Here is a 16251-nt window from a genome sequence, read left to right on the forward strand (position 1 = left end):
CTTCTTCTTTGTCCTCCTCCTCCTTCATTATGAATAGAATGAAAAGAAGCAGAAGCAAGAGTAGCAGGAGGAGGAGAAGAAGAAGAAGAAGAGAGAGTCAGTCAAAAGGAAGACTTTGAAATACATAATAATGGGGAATAATTAGTATTCTAAGTCTTTATTTTCACTTTTTCTTCCTCCTTTCCTCCTCCTCCTCCTCCTCCTCCTCCTCCTCCTCCTCCTCCTCCTCTTATACTCCTCCTCTCTCAATTATCATAGCACAGTGATTCTCCTCAGTCAGTGTTTTATATAGACATTTAGAAATGTATCTATATATATCTATATATATATACATATATATATATATATATATATATATATATATATATATATATATATATATATATATATATATATATATATATGTGTTTGTGTGTGTGTGTCTGTGTGAGTGTTTAGTAGATATACAGAGAAAGAGAGAGAGAGAGAGAGAGAGAGAGAGAGAGAGAGATTAGAGAGAGAGAGAGAGATGCGTTAGAAAGAGCAAATGGTCAGAGAGAACACACACAAGAGACCAGTTTTCAACACCTTATAAAGACATAACAATTCTCATGTCTCGAGACCAGTCGCCATTTGAGACAGTTTCAGTCTTTACACACAGTCATCAGACCAGTTTCAGTTTTTGAGACCAGTTTTGCAGGGTTTTAGAGACCAGTTTCAGTTTTAGAGACCAGTTTCAGTCTTTAGAGACCAGTTTTAGTGTTTAGACAGAGACCAGTTTCAGTTTTAGAGACCAGTTCAGCCTTTAGAGACCAGTTTAGTCTTTAGAGACCATCTTTTTCAGTCTTTAGAGACCAGTTTCAGTTTTAGAGACCAGTTTCAGTCTTTAGAGACTGTTTCAGTTTCAGTTTTAGAGACCAGTTTCAGTCTTTAGAGACCAGTTTCAGTTTTAGAGACCAGTTTCAGTTTTAGAGACCAGTTTCAGTTTTTGAGACCAGTTTCAGTTTTAGAGACCAGTTTCAGTCTTTAGAGACCAGTTTCTTTTTAGAGACCAGTTTCAGTTTTTAGAGACCAGTTCAGTCTTTTAGAGACCAGTTTCAGTTTTAGAGACCATTTTTGTCTTTAGAGACCAGTTTCAGTTTTAGAGACCAGTTTCAGTCTTTAGACCACTTTCAGTCTTTAGAGACCAGTTTCAGTCTTGAAAGACCAGTTTCAGTCTTTAGAGACCAGTTTCAGTTTTAGACCATTTTGGTCTTTAGAGACCAGTTTCCATCTTTAGAGAATTTCAAGTCTTTGAAAATTTTCAGTTTTAGAGACCAGTTTCAGTTTTAGAGACTAGTGCAAAATTTTAGAGAACAAAATTTCTTTAGAGACCAGTTTTAGAACTTTAGACCATTTTTGTCAGTTTTAGAGACCAGTTTCAGTTTTAGAGACCAGTTTCAGTTTTTAGACCATTTCAGTCTTTAGAGACCAGTTTCAGTTTTAGAGACCAGTTTCAGTCTTTAGAGACCAGTTTCAGTTTTAGAGACCAGTTTCTGGTCTTTAGAGACCATTTTTGGTGTTTAGAGACCAGTTTCATTTTTAAGAAACCAGTTTCAGTCTTTAGAGACCAGTTTCAGTCTTTAGAGACCAGTTTTCAGTTTGAGACCAGTTTCAGTCTTTAGAGACCAGTTTCAGTCTTTAGAGACCAGTTTCAGTCTTTAGAGACCAGTTTCAGTCTTTAGAGACCAGTTTCAGCTGTTAGACTGTTTCTGGTCTTTAGAGACAGTTTCAGTGGTCAGAGACAAACTTCGATGCCCCAGGGTCCAAAGTCCCTCCGGCCAAGGTCCCTTTTCCTAATTTCGGCCCTTTGGAACCAACTGCAACCAATTGGAGCCAATTTCCTTTAATACTGGGCGATTCCGACCAGTTTTGGGCCGATTTTGGACGATTTTGATTAATTTTTGACCAATCTTGAACAGTTTTTAACAATTTTGACCAATTTTAGGCCAATTTTCGATGATTTTGACCAATTTGGACCAATCTTGACCAGTTTGGACCAATTTTTTACTAATATTGGACTGTTTTGACCCATTTTTTGGCTGAAAGAAAAGTAGCAACGTAACTGAATTGCCCTTTCTCTTCATAAGAGACTTTTAATAAAGAGTTATGTCATTTACATCAGTCTCTTTTCTCTTCTCTGTCTCTCATACATATTCATTTTTGTATTATATATATATATATATATATATAGATATATATATATATATATATATATATATATATATATATATATATATATATATATATATATATATATATATATGTGTGTGTGTGTGTGTGTGTGTGTGTGTGTGTGAGTGAGTGTTGAGGAGGAGAGGAGGAGGAGAGTGGAGGAGAGTCGAGTGAGAGGAGGTCAAGTACAGAAGATGTTAATAATATCCAGCCTTTTTTTGTCTTTCCTCAGATCGAGACTTGAAGCTTCTGCTCCAGTCGCTGACTCTTCCGCCTCTGAGGACAATAACTATTGCTATGTCTGATGGTAGCGTGTCTGATGATTATGAAGACTTGAAGACAAGGAAGCAAGAAAGAAAGGACTTGAGAATTAAGCCTTCTTTGAGAGAAGAAGAAGAAGAAGAAGCTCCAAGAGAGAGAAAACAATTGCTGTTGTTTCTTGTGAAGATCTTTGAAGGTAAAGTGCAATGGCGTCTTTTTTGTCACAAGGTCTCTTTTATTCCTTTAGTGCCTTTATTTTTTGTTTAGAGAGAGAGAGAGAGAGAGAGAGAGAGAGAGAGAGAGAGAGAGAGAGAGTAGAGTACTCTCTATATTAAGACCTGTATTAGTCTGTCCAATTCACTCACAGAGGCTCATCCTCTCTCTCTCTCTCTCTCTCTCTCTCTCTCTCTCTCTCTAAGAGTGACTTCACAGGAAAATGAGAGATTATTCAATGCCTCATTCACACTCCAACTGCTGAATCAGGAGGAGGAGGAGGAGGAGGAGGAGGAGGAGGAGGAGGAGGAGGAGGAGGAGGAGGAGGAGACTTCCATTATTACAAGTCGCTGAATATACCTTTATATACCCTTGCATTTCAACACCTCACCCTCCCCCATCTCCCTCCCTAGCCATTTGTAGGTCCTCCTCCCTCCCTCCCTTAGTCTCCCATTCTTCCCACATGACCAAGCTCCTGAAAGAAGCACTCTGCTCCATCTTTTTTTCTGTGCTGTCACTGAAAGGAAAGGAAAGGAAAGGAAAGGATATGCTTCTTTCTCTCTTATGTGTCAAATTGTTGATTTCAAATGAATGGATAAATAATTAAGATAGATACTTTATTGAAATGTTCAATTGCATTAATATTAAAGCCATATTCAACAGGGATATCTCCTGACATAAACAGAGAACTATTCTTCCTTAATTCAAGTTATGCTGTTCTATATATATGCATTTTCATGTTTGCTTATCAGTAAGGATCACCTTTAAGAATTTAGAATATATATATATATATATATATATATATATATATATATATATATATATATATATATATATATATATATATATGACTAAAATATATATATGTAGGGGTTATATCCATATGGTGTATACTGGATGACTTAAAATATGAAGTCAGACAGCTTGTGGATCCAACTCACCCTTCCTGCATTCTCTCATGCCATTTTATGTCTTCTGCCTCACATCCTAGTTTGTGGCCCATTGCCAAAATGTTGGTGTTGGCCAATTTGCCAAGTCATGGGGACATTTCCAGATCATCGTCATGTGTCAGAACAGTATCAAATAATCCTCTGAATTCTGTCTACACACAGATGAGGAAATGACTAAGAACTGCTGGATGTTGTTATCATTTGTTTGTTTGTTTGTTTTTGTTTTCTAGAACATAATATGTCTGTCAGCTTCCTTTGTGTTGTTTTGCAGGGGAAGAAAGTTCAGTAGTGGTCATTCATGAAGGTTCTGCTGAAATGTTTATACACTAAGGCTTCTTCTTCTTCTTCTTCTTCTTTATTTAGCTGCATTTCAAGTTCCACCTGTAAAAGGGACAATGTTGAAAATGTTATACAACATGGTGTTTTTTTATTGTTCTGCTTTGACATGTTTTTATGACTCTTGAGACTTATTTGTTTATCTTTTATGTCCTTTTCTTGGACCATATTTGAGACCCTGTTGCATTTTTAAACTATTATAACGTTGCAGTCGATAGACTGACCTGTATATCTGCCTATGTATCTATCTATCTATCTATATGAAAATGCTGAAATGCCGCCAAGGATGCTTTGGTGATGTTTTGGTGAAGAACTGTTCAAGAGTTGTTTTTGTGTTCTTGATTTTCTTTGTAATATTAGATTTTATAATTGTATTCCTGTAAGCAATGTTTGTAGGTATGGATTTTTTGTAATATTAACTAACACAAGCAAGATTGGATGAATAAAACCAAAAAAAAAAAAAAAAAGAAATCTTGTGAGAAACCTGGCCTGCGCTTAATATTGATGCGCTTCCGGTTACTCGCTTGATGTCAGTTTGGTTAAAAGCAGCGGAAGGAAGGAAGGAAGGAAGGAAGGAAGGACAGACATCCAAAATCAATCGTCAGTCATTCGCCCAACGAACTTCGTCATGGACGCGGCAAAGGAGGGAGACCGTTAGGATTTATTATCCGCCTCCCCGGCAGGCAAGCAAGAATCATCGTGGCTGGATACAGCGGCAGCGGCAAGACGTCATTAGTGACGAAGGAGGGTTGTTAAAGAACACGCTGACAGGTTTACGAAGGTTATCACTGGCGGGACTTTGAAACTTCCTCTGCAAAATGAAGCCGAAGCATCTCCTCGTAAACTGAGCGAATATCCAGATGTTGTGGATCCTTTTTTCGGAGATGGAGGAAGAAAAAGGGGAAAAGATTGGCACTCTGGACAGCCGTACAGAATAAACACGTCGCAGACGCTTTACAAAAAGGACGTCATGCTAATCTTTCTATTATGCTCATGACCCAAAATTTGTGTTTCAGGGAAAATAAGCCAGAAATATAAGCCTGAACGTCTCTCATTACCTACTACTTAGGCAGAGGGATGCGAATCAGATAGAATGTTCAGGGAGACAAATTGATGGGAAAGAGAAAAGCAAAGAATTTCTGGAGATATATATAGAGCGGCGTTAAAGCAGAGAGAATACGGTTCCTTGTTGGTAGGTTTGAGTTCGAAAACGTCGGTCTCACACCAATTTCATACCAACATAGTCGACGAAGGACCCTACGAACTAGTTTTACAGTGGAATGACGCGGAAAAAATGAACCTCTAAATAAAAAAAAACTTTATTGTAATAAAGGCTGTCCCTCAGGTCTCGCTTGGGTGCGGAGACTTTATGACGAGGCCAAGATTGTGAGTCCTACGATTACACTGCGCTACGTGAAAAGCTTTTTGGGTAGACAGATGTCGCAGACGCCGCTTAAGATAACTCACAAAAAGTTTAAAGGAAGTAAAATAATCGCCCCAAAACCAAAGGTCATTATTTCCTGCTATTTAATGGGTATGGGGAATCTTGCTAGATACAATGATGGATATAAACACATCGCTGTGTTTATAGTCTTTCCTCTGGATACGTTAAATCAGTTGCTTTGATAAAGAAAAAGCGGAGACTTTGTTGCCCGCTGTAAAAAAAAGGTTATGGGATCTGATGAATTTAAGGGTGCCAGCAGATTTTTGGTAGAAGGGGAGGGGAATTTTACAATAAAAAAGTGTTAGAGCATTGACAGCACAATAAAAATTAAAATGTACAGCGTTTCTTCTTGCAAAATCAAGGCTTGCATCGCCGAAAGGGTAATCCAAACGATAAAGAGAAAAACTTATGAATACCTAACAGCCAATGACGTTAACAGATATGTGGAGATATCACCGAGGTGCCGCTGGTGCGAGCGTATGATAATATGAGACATTCCTCTTTAGGATCGATGCCGAAGCGCGTGCACCAGTTAGAATCTCGAGACGCCTTCAAAAAGCAGTTCTTCTTTCGAAATGTAAAGAAGAAAGGAGGTGAAACGAAACGGAAATCCATCAGTAACATTCTCACAGAAGCCCCAAGCCTCAGAACCGTACATATCTTTGTAGTAACTTGATGTAGTGTCCCTCCCCTAAACTTATCCAATGGAATTCTAGCCTGTTTTGACATCTGTAAACTGAAATCTTTTCTCGCTGTATATTATTGCCAACCCTATAACTTCAAAATCTACCCCTGAAAATAATATTTCAATCTCCGTCAAAGATCTGGCTTCTCTCTGGCGAGAATCGCTCATTTTGGCCTCATGTTTCCCAGGGGAAATTTGACAAAGAAGTAATTGGTGCCCTTCCCTCAGATCCATATCTCATTTTTCTGACTCTAAAGAACAGTTTTCACTGTAAACCCACATTTTTGAAAAAAAAAAAATAAATAAATAAAAGTTATATGATAAGGTGGCTGTGTTCAATCACGTGGTAATCGAGAGCGTATTATCTTCGAGCCATAATTCGGAAAGGTGCCACCTAGGAAATTGTTAGTGAATTATTTCTTATTTCCCAGAAGCCAGTCCCTTGTGAAGGCCCACAGATATAGTGATGATGTTCAATATATAACAAATGTAGAGAAAATATTATTATAATTAGCAAGAACTAAACAGAGAAAAAATTGCTTCTCCGAAATTTTTTTTTTTTTTTTTTTTATTTACTGTCTGCCGACCAGGATATCTCGATTTTCCGGTCAGGATACTTGGGATTAAAACCGATTGTAGGCCACTCCCTTTAAGTAGGTAATCCCTTTTCGAGGCAAAAGTGAATCTGTCTGGCTGTTTCTTTTCAGACCAGCTGAACATGACTCAACTCCCTATGTGTTGGACGTGCACCCTGCCCCATAGGAGGAGATAAAAGCGACCAAGAGACCCAGGTTCGCTCTCACACGCGCACTAGACGAGATGGTGTAGAGTCGACACCACAATCACCACCATGCCCTGGCCCAACGATGCCCTTAGCTCCTAACCACATGGCCTTTAAAAGTGTACTTTTATGTGCACTCCACCTATAAAAGCCATGTGTTCCCTTCGATGCTGGCCGGACCGATGACCCACTCCATTTGCTTGGCGTTTCGCGAAGTCCCCATCGCCTTGCCCTTTATTGAAGCCCTTGCATCCTGCCACGTGTAAGAAAACTCGCCCTCGGAAATCGCAAGTCATCCATGGACCGCCTTCTGCGCTGCAACCAAATCTACCTTACGGTAACGTGCTCTGTAAAGACATCCATTCAGTCACGCTTTTCCTCGTAACGTTTACTTAATCTGAGTGCCAGTAATCGCCGAATCTCTTGTCAAATGTCCGTGCTCCTAGAGTGTCGGCAGTGCTAAGCCATTATTAATTCACTGAGCCCCTTGGCACCCTCAGTGCAGCTTCGAATTCAATGTTCTTTGACTATTTTCATTACTGGCGTATAATGTGCATATCTCTCATTTCAGAGGGACCCTATATCGTGGAAGCTTCTTGGATGTGTCTGGAATTATACCCCAGTTTCATCCATCCTGTCAGGAATCCCTTCAGGATCAATAATCTACTTGCATTCCTCTTCCCATACTAATGAAATTCCCCTTTTTTCCTCTTGTTTTATGTTTCCCTGGGCCCTATGAAGTCAGAATCACAAGGCTAAATTATATGAAATTGTTGCTACCTGTCTCACAGAGAATATTTCAAACTAGATTGCCAGGAAAAACATAAAAATGGCGACCTTTGCCTGAGATTCTCGTTTTCGATTGCATCCTTTGCCATTTGTTTTCTGCTTTTGTTTGGGTTTGCATATGCCAAATCAGCAATTAGCAAAGCTAAGCTGGGTACGAGACAATTACGAACCTTTTGTGTAAAACCAGCACACAGATCCGGAAATTCCATCGTAAGTAAATTAGTGTTTATCTTAAAAACTTTTTACAATCGTGACTGTTCCTAGGAATTAGAAATAGGGATGCATGTATTCACTGAGAGAAAAGAACTGCCGTATTAGATTCATTAATGCATGCCTTTCAGAATAGGTAGTTAAGAAATAACCATGCTAACCATTCTTTGCTTCGAGGAATAGTGGAAAAACCTGTGTTAAAATCTTTGATGGTATCCTTTGCTTGAGGAATATTGATGGAAAGTCCTCTGTGTTAAAATCCTTGTCATATTCTTTGCTTCGAGGAATAGTGGTAAAGAAATTCCTCTGTGATAAATTTTAAAAACATTTCGGATTAGCGAATTATTATTTAGGCGCGAATAAATTCCACATGGGACAAGACATTTGAAGTAAAGCTTGCATTGCTGAAATTCTCTCATTGTAGTTAAAATTCAAGTTAAATGTTGGAAAGCAACATTTGAACTCTGCTTATAAAAAATTGATAGGGCATCCTACTGTTATCCTCTCAGAAGACCGGGAAATTTCCCAGAGTCCCAGACGGTATAAATAGACGGGTTCATTCACAGAATCTAAAAATAACTCCGGTGATGGTCAGACGACCTTCACCCCTGCCCATAAAACGTGTGTAGTTTTTCATTTTTTTTTCTTTTCATTCTCAGCAAACATTTTTCTTTGGTTTTTCCTGTTGGTAATTTAAAGTCCTAAGGGAGGAATCGTTTTCCCAAACATTGACGGGCAAACCAAATAAAATTGGTAAAAACACGTCGCATGGCGAGAATTCCTCCAAATCGACCAAGTCCTCAGAGACTCCTACTAAAATTCTATGTCGCACGTGGCGAGAATTCCTCAACCAAAATTTCAAGTCCTCAGAGACTCCTGGTAAAAATTCGACATAAACACGTGATGCGAGAATTCCTAACTCCTGGTAGGAAACAAAATTAAGTGGTTTTGAGACATTATATAGTGTATTTCACACATCTAAGCCCATCGATGGGACTGATCATTCTGGTTCGTTAGAGCAACTCCTTAATTTCATGCTACAGCCGGCCAAGTCCGAGCATGACAAAATCCAAGTATGTCTTCCGAGACGCATATTAAAATTCGTTCGCCACAAACAACCACGTCTTACCGAGACATGTTAAATTTTAACAAAGTCTCCTCAGACTTACTGATCAACTGTCTTATTCAGACAGATCCATTCTCCTGCAGTCTGAACAATTGAGTATTTCAGATTCCTGCAATTGAGTCTTTTCAGACGTATTTGATTTGTTAGAAAGTCCAGTCCGTATAACCATTATTTCAAGATGGCTAATACCAGAGCCCAACAAAATGAGGACTTCAAATTCTACATGTCCGCTGGAAAGGAAATGGGACTATCGGGGCAAGATCTGAGAGAATGGGTTCAAGAGCGAGTGGACGATGCCAAGGCGGATAGAGAGAGAGAGATAAAGAATTGCCCAAGAGGAGGAGAAGGAGAAAGAACGGCAGGGGAAGGAGAAAGAACGGCAGGAGAAGGAGAAAGAACGGCAGGAGAAGGAGAAAGAACGGCAGGAGAAGGAGAAAGAAAGAATTGCCCAAGAGAGACGAGAAGACTTAGAACGTCATGAACGGGAGAAGGAACGGCAGGAGAGAGAGAATGCGCCCATGAGCTCCAGTGTTATAACGACAGAACGCCACCCCACCTCCTGCGGCGGGAATGAATGCCCTCAGCCAAGCTCACTCGTTCATGCCAAAATGCACAAAGTCCGAGCCTGCAGTATGGCTTTGAAAGGGCTGAACGAGTCCTGGAGTGCTGCGACCTCTCCCTCCCGGAACTCTCCTTGTTCTCACTAAATTCCTGGGTGGAAAGGCCCTCGTTGCCTACCACACCCTTTCAGCAGAAGATAGGGGAAATTGGGAAGCCGTACGCCAAGCGGTTACGAAGGCGTACGAGATTACCCCCGAGCGGTGGAGGAGACGTTGGAGAGAGCAGCCAAGAGAAGCAGGCCAGACTTGGTCCGATTGGGTGTACCATTCGGAGCGGGCATTAACAAAATGCTCGACTCCGAAGGAGCCACAAGCGCCGCCTAGGTACTCAAAAAATTTAAGTTTGAGAATTTCTTGCACTACGCCCCTCCTGCCCTCGCCACTCATGTAGTGGAAAAAGCCCCAGTAACACTCACCAAGTGTTGCCGGATAGCAGATATGTGGGAAACTCACCACCCTCAAGAAGGATCCATGGGGCGGAAGATAAATCCCCCGTCCCTCCTCGGAGGATCAAATTCCCACAAGAATGGGAACTCGGGCAAGCCCCTAACTTGCCATTATTGCAAGAAAACGGGGCATTCCTCCGAACAGTGCTGGAGCAAGAAACCGGCACCTCTCCCTCCCGGGAAACCGCCCAATACCTCGCCTGCGACCTCCAAAGGGGCAGCACGGAAAGACTTCAGCCAGACCTTTTGCACGGCGTGCAAGGTTCATGGCCATTCTCCCACATGGGCGAAGTGCCCGAACAATAATAAATCAAACACTCCCACCATCGCCTTTGGCTGTCACAAATCCCAAGTCATTTGGCCCTCCCGCCGAAGGGGGCCCGTTATATGTGGCCCCTCCACGAAGCAGCCACCCCGCGCGCCGAGTCACGGCATTCGAGGACTCGGGCGTGCAAATCTCCTCATCCAAAGGGAAAGAGTTCCCTATGGAGCTATCGTCAATAGACAAAAACTCGTCACGATCGAGGAGTAAATCAATTTAAAATGATACTCCCTACGGTCCAATTGAGAGTCACAAGACTCACCAATCCAAAATTTGCAATCTTGCAGTAGCAAGCCATCTCCCGGAGGCTATGACGTCATCCTGGGACAGGACTTTCAGTCCCCACAGAAATCACGACAATCTAAGGGTCCACATTCCCCGAATCATTCCTCGGGCGCGAAATAATCCTCCCCGCTTCTCCTCAGTCAAGACTGGCGCCCCTGGGTACCAGGAGGACTTGCAGTCCCTACCAGTGCCACCTGAGTACGATGTACAGTGGCCCCCTCGATCGGTTTCCGATCATTTTCCAGTGCCCAACCCTGCCTCAGCGCCAGTGCCAGGGCCCCACTCAGATCTCCCTCCCAGAGATGCCAAATTCCTGTCGGTGCCACTTGCATGCACCATGCAGTGCCAAGCTTTGTCCGTCCTGACCGACAAGCACGAGAAACCTCTGATAGTACCTGACTCTGCCCTAGTGCCAGCGCCAGAGCACTACCCTGATCTACCTTCAAGGAATCCAACTCAGGACTCCCTCTCTTCCCCCGGCCTGGCACCGCCACCAGTGTCAGTAAGAGAGACGGTTCCTCTCGACCACAGCGGAAATTCGCCTAAAGGTGCGGCCTCGCAACCCGTGCCTGAGCTGGTCATTGATACCTGTGAGCCGCTCACGCCGCCCCCGACTGCCTCCTCTCTGCCTCAGTCCGTCGCCGACGCAATTGCAAGTCAGGATTCTGCCATATCTCACTTGGCCGATGAACTACAAGAGCTGCGACGGATCGTGGTAGAACCAGCACAGAAACCTCCTGCGTCAGCTGTCGCAGCAGCAGGCCCAGATGGCACTCCGTGCTGCCCTCCGGTCTTGGGCCCTCCGCTTCCCCGGCCGAGGACGACTGTCCCATTAAGAAAGGTTCGAGGCGAAATTACCACGGGTGTGGGAATTTCCAGATAGTTTACTAAGAGCTCTAGAGCTCCCCTGGCACCTGTGCCACCATTTCATTTTTTGAAGGTCTTGGCACCTCTAATCCAGAAGGGGATGTCAGGCCCTTCACTATCTTCTTCCGCTCCTCAGGAACTTCTATCCCTTATCATTCTCTATTAATCCTTTTCTTAAATTATCCCCACAAGAGGCAATTAAATACGGGATACCATTCCTCACAAAATGTATAAATCATTGAGAATAACAGAGTGAGAAGTGGCACGCCCTTTGCCCATACCTTGGCACTGGGCGTGCATGTCAGCTCTTCCTGAAAGAGTCGTGCCCTTCGGGTGCACTTTTCTCGCTCTGGGACTGAAGTGATAGTCCGGGCCATAATTTATAGGCGAGGGACGATAAATAATAAGCATAACACAATAAAACCTCACTGTTTTTCCCTTAGCTCTACTGCCAATATCATTTACTTCTCTTTTAGTTATTTATTTATCTTTCCTTTTAATGAATCGCAAGTCATGGACTCTTGCCCTTGTGATTTTAAATGCCCCTTTCGTAAGCTCCGAGAGACGTGTCCGACCTTCATGTGCGCTCACGTTTTCCTTCGTAACATCTCGTTAATTTTTCCTTTTGTTATTGTTATTATTTTTTCTCTCTCTCTCTTTATCCTCTTCCCCTCCTTCTAAGAACTCTGTTTGTCCTAGACCCCACGTCTTTTGTCTGCTCACCCCGTCATAACATTGAGTACCTGAGAGGCAGTGGACGCATAAAATTAGCGTAGTTTAAGGTTAGCGAATGAAAAACTCGCGAATACTCGATACCTCATACAACTGTCAAAATACCTCCGTGTGAAGGGTCGGCCATCAACTATCGAAGTTGGTGATGCGTTGAACTATTAGCTAAGCAATTACCAAAGTGAATATGTATAGTCATTACAATATCACGTAAAGGGGATGTCATTTACAAAAATAAATGCTATTTTATCATTTATACAGCCACTTCAAGGCAGACTGTACTAACCGCATGCATTTAGGGGATATCTAAAATTAAGTAACCGTGTATTTTAATTCTTGAACAATAACCTTTCTTTTCATTTGTTTGCCATAGCCTCATATACTTGGTCTTATAATCCTAATTAATTCACATTGTTCAGAGTCACTTTATAAAGTTATCAATTTGTAAGCAAATTTTAAAGTAACTACTCTTTTGCAAGTGTTGAAATTCTGCGACTTTGTGTCCTGTTAAAGAAATATGTTCCAGTATGTTATGAAAAGTAATGTCACAGTTTCATAAACCTTAGGAGTAAAGTTCATTGCAAGGCAGAATGTAGAGTAACGTAAAACATTTGCCGCTTATTCGGGGCTGTATATCGATGTTCACACCCGAATGAAGGTATGTACATCATCTTGTCTGGGGAGCTATTATAATTAGCAAGAACTCGCTAGCAAATTGCTTCCTCCTTTTTATTTTGTTTTCATTTACTGTCCGCTGATCGACATTTCGCACGGTCAGAATACAAGGGATTAAAAGATTGTAGGCCACTCCCATTTTTACAGTAGGTAATCCTTTTGAGGCAAAAGTGAATCTGTCTGGCTGTTTCTTTACAGACCAGCTGAACATGACTCAACTCCCATATGTGTTGGACGTGCACCCTGCCCCATAGGAGGAGATAAAAGCGATCAAGAGACCAAGGTTCGAACTCAAGATGCGCTGGACGAGATGGTGTAGAGTCGACACCACAATCACCACCATGCCCTGGAATGATGCATTGTTAGCTCCTAACCAAATGGCCTTTAAAAGTATAATTTTAAAAAGTGCACTCCACCCGCCAGCCACGTGTTCCTTTCGATGCTGGCCGGACCGATGACCCACTCCATTTGTTTGGCGTTTCGTGAAGTCCCCATCACTTTGCCCTTTACTGAAGCCCTTGCATCCTACCACATGGAAGAAAACTCGCCCTCGGAAATCGCAAGTCATCCACGGACCGCCTTCTGCGCTGCAACCAAATCTACCTTACAGTAAAGTGCTCTGTAAAGACATCCATTCAGTCATGCTTTTCCTCGTAATTAAATCAAGCCCCTTGGCACCCCAGTACAGCTTCTGAATTCATTATTTTTGTCTGTTTTCATTACTGGCGTATAAAGTGCATATCTCTCTATTTTCAGAGGGACCCTATATCATGGAAGCTTCTTGAAAACTGTGTCTGATATCCCCTGTTTCATCCATCCTTATGGGAATACCCCTTCAGGATCAATAATAATACTTGCATTCCTCTTTTACTAATGAAATCCCCCTTTTTTCCTCTTGTTTTATGTTTTCCTGGACCCGACAAAGTCAGAATCACAAGGCTAAATTATCTGAAATTGTTGCTACCTGTCTCACAGAGAATATTTCAAACTAGATTGCCAGGAAAAACATAAAAATATAAAATTAGTGGGAGAACCATATAATACAAATTTGAAATATTCTTTATGATATGGCAACATCATCATACACGGGATTATATATCTTATATATTATCCAGGTACATTTACAACCAGAGTGAGAACCCAGACCCCATCCTGCAACACCCACTGACCAACTTTCTTTAAATTAAATGTATGGGAGACAGACAGGTGTATATATGTATACAAGTGGTGTTTATGCAATATATATATAATATATAATATATATACATATAATATATATATATATATATATATATATATATATATAAACGAGTCTAGATTACAGGAAAATGAGGAGGTTATCGGGGCGGCAAGCAAAGGTCGTCAGCATCAGCCTCCCCGATTTCTCTGATACTTACTTTTAAGTTTATTGGTTTCTTTGAAGGACCACCTTCACTAATATTTATATGAACAAGTGAAACTTGTTATATATAACTGAATATATTTCATTGATATCTTATGTACAATCCTATCATATCTACAAATTACACATAAATTATATTTAAGCACACACACACGGTCATACATCATTCTGAATATATTTGCAAATATATATTTATATATATATATATATATATTTATATATAAAGGGTATTTATATATATATATATATACGAATATATATATATTTATATATTTATTTATATATATATATATATAATATATTTCCCTTCATATATCTGTCTGTGAACTGAATGTATAAATATGTATGTATGTATGTATGTTTATGTATGTATGTATATAATACCATGGTTAACTAATCTGTGTTGAAGATAAATAGTTCACGGATAGTGAACTATAATTATCGGTGCCACGTAAAGCGTAGAGGACTGACTATACAAGGCTGCAGGAAGAATAGCTGGACAGCTGCCGGAGTGCAGGGAATAGTGACTGACCCAGATTAGGAACAGGAAATCCTCGTGGTGAAAATCAATCTTTATAATGCCACCTGGAATCTAGGTGTGCCGACCAGCTGGATCTTTAGTGTCCAAGTCAGAAGGTGCTTCCACACTTGCTCTCTTCCCGTCAGTACCTCTGTCTCCTCTAATTGCATGCGTACCGGATTAACCAAATCTAATACTGCACAGCACATAATTATATATATTTCTAGAATCAAATTTATCCAACTCTTAGAAGCTCTTGTCATTCACATTTTGCATCTCACTGAAATTATTATGAGCTTCAAATAATATGAATCTTATCTTTAGGCATAAAGACAGGCGAAATGGATTGCAGGCCGCAGTGGATTTTTAAAAATTTCAGCTTTTCATTGTGACGAGTCAATAAATATGTATAGCAGTTTTTATCTCCAGACCATCGTGTGACGTTTTGCGTTGTATGCAAAAGGTCAAGGTCTCTGCCATGACAATCCCCAACCAACTACTTCAGAAGAAATCAATTAATTTATGAGACCCATAAGGATAAGAAACAGAATGTAAAACTACAGTAATATACTAATGTAGTTACACAATATAATAACATTAGGTAAATACACTGTATATAATTAGCCACCCCTAAGTAACTAAGCACTTATATAACATATATATAAATAATAAGGCCAAAAATCCCTCCCCAGTCACATTCCCACCATACGCATATACACACACACACACAAAAAATATACTGAATATAACACATTTCCTTACCTTTTAGTATGTTTATAAACTAAAAGGTCCTTCTGTAAATTCACTTATACAAACTTTTTTATACAGAGTTGTCGTGATGGTTGCTGTTAACCTTCCGTCATTCATCAAGTATTTTTATGGCGCCCTGAAATATTTACCATCATTGGGGGAGAACTGTTTTCATTTACAGTGTATTACAAAGAAAAGGATTGACAATGAATTGTAGGACATTAAGTATTGATGCACTTTACAATGTGTTTACAGTTTTATTTTTCTCCTTTTACAGCCATCAGATCTGTAGTTCTCACATCATCAAAGCTTTTAATATACGCCAGAATAAACTTTCAGCTTTCCAATGGTACCACTTTAATGTTAATGAAAATGACAGGGTAAAATTAGAAAGCATTTTGTGGAAATTTCCAATGCCTCTAACTCTTCAACTGTTCACCCGGGAGTAAATGAGGAAGACCTGAGCGTAAACAATTGGGTCGGCCCGTTTGGACCGGAGAGGGTTAATCATTTAACAAGTTATTTCTCTATTATTTCCTTCTCTAAAAGAGATAGATAGATAGAAAGATAGATAATAGATAGTAGATAGATAGATAGAAAGAACGAGAGCGAGTATAAATACTTGGAGAGAATCAATACGAGCTGAG

Source organism: Macrobrachium rosenbergii, unplaced genomic scaffold (assembly GCF_040412425.1).
Source record: "Macrobrachium rosenbergii isolate ZJJX-2024 unplaced genomic scaffold, ASM4041242v1 13908, whole genome shotgun sequence".
NCBI classification, from domain to species: domain Eukaryota; kingdom Metazoa; phylum Arthropoda; class Malacostraca; order Decapoda; family Palaemonidae; genus Macrobrachium; species Macrobrachium rosenbergii.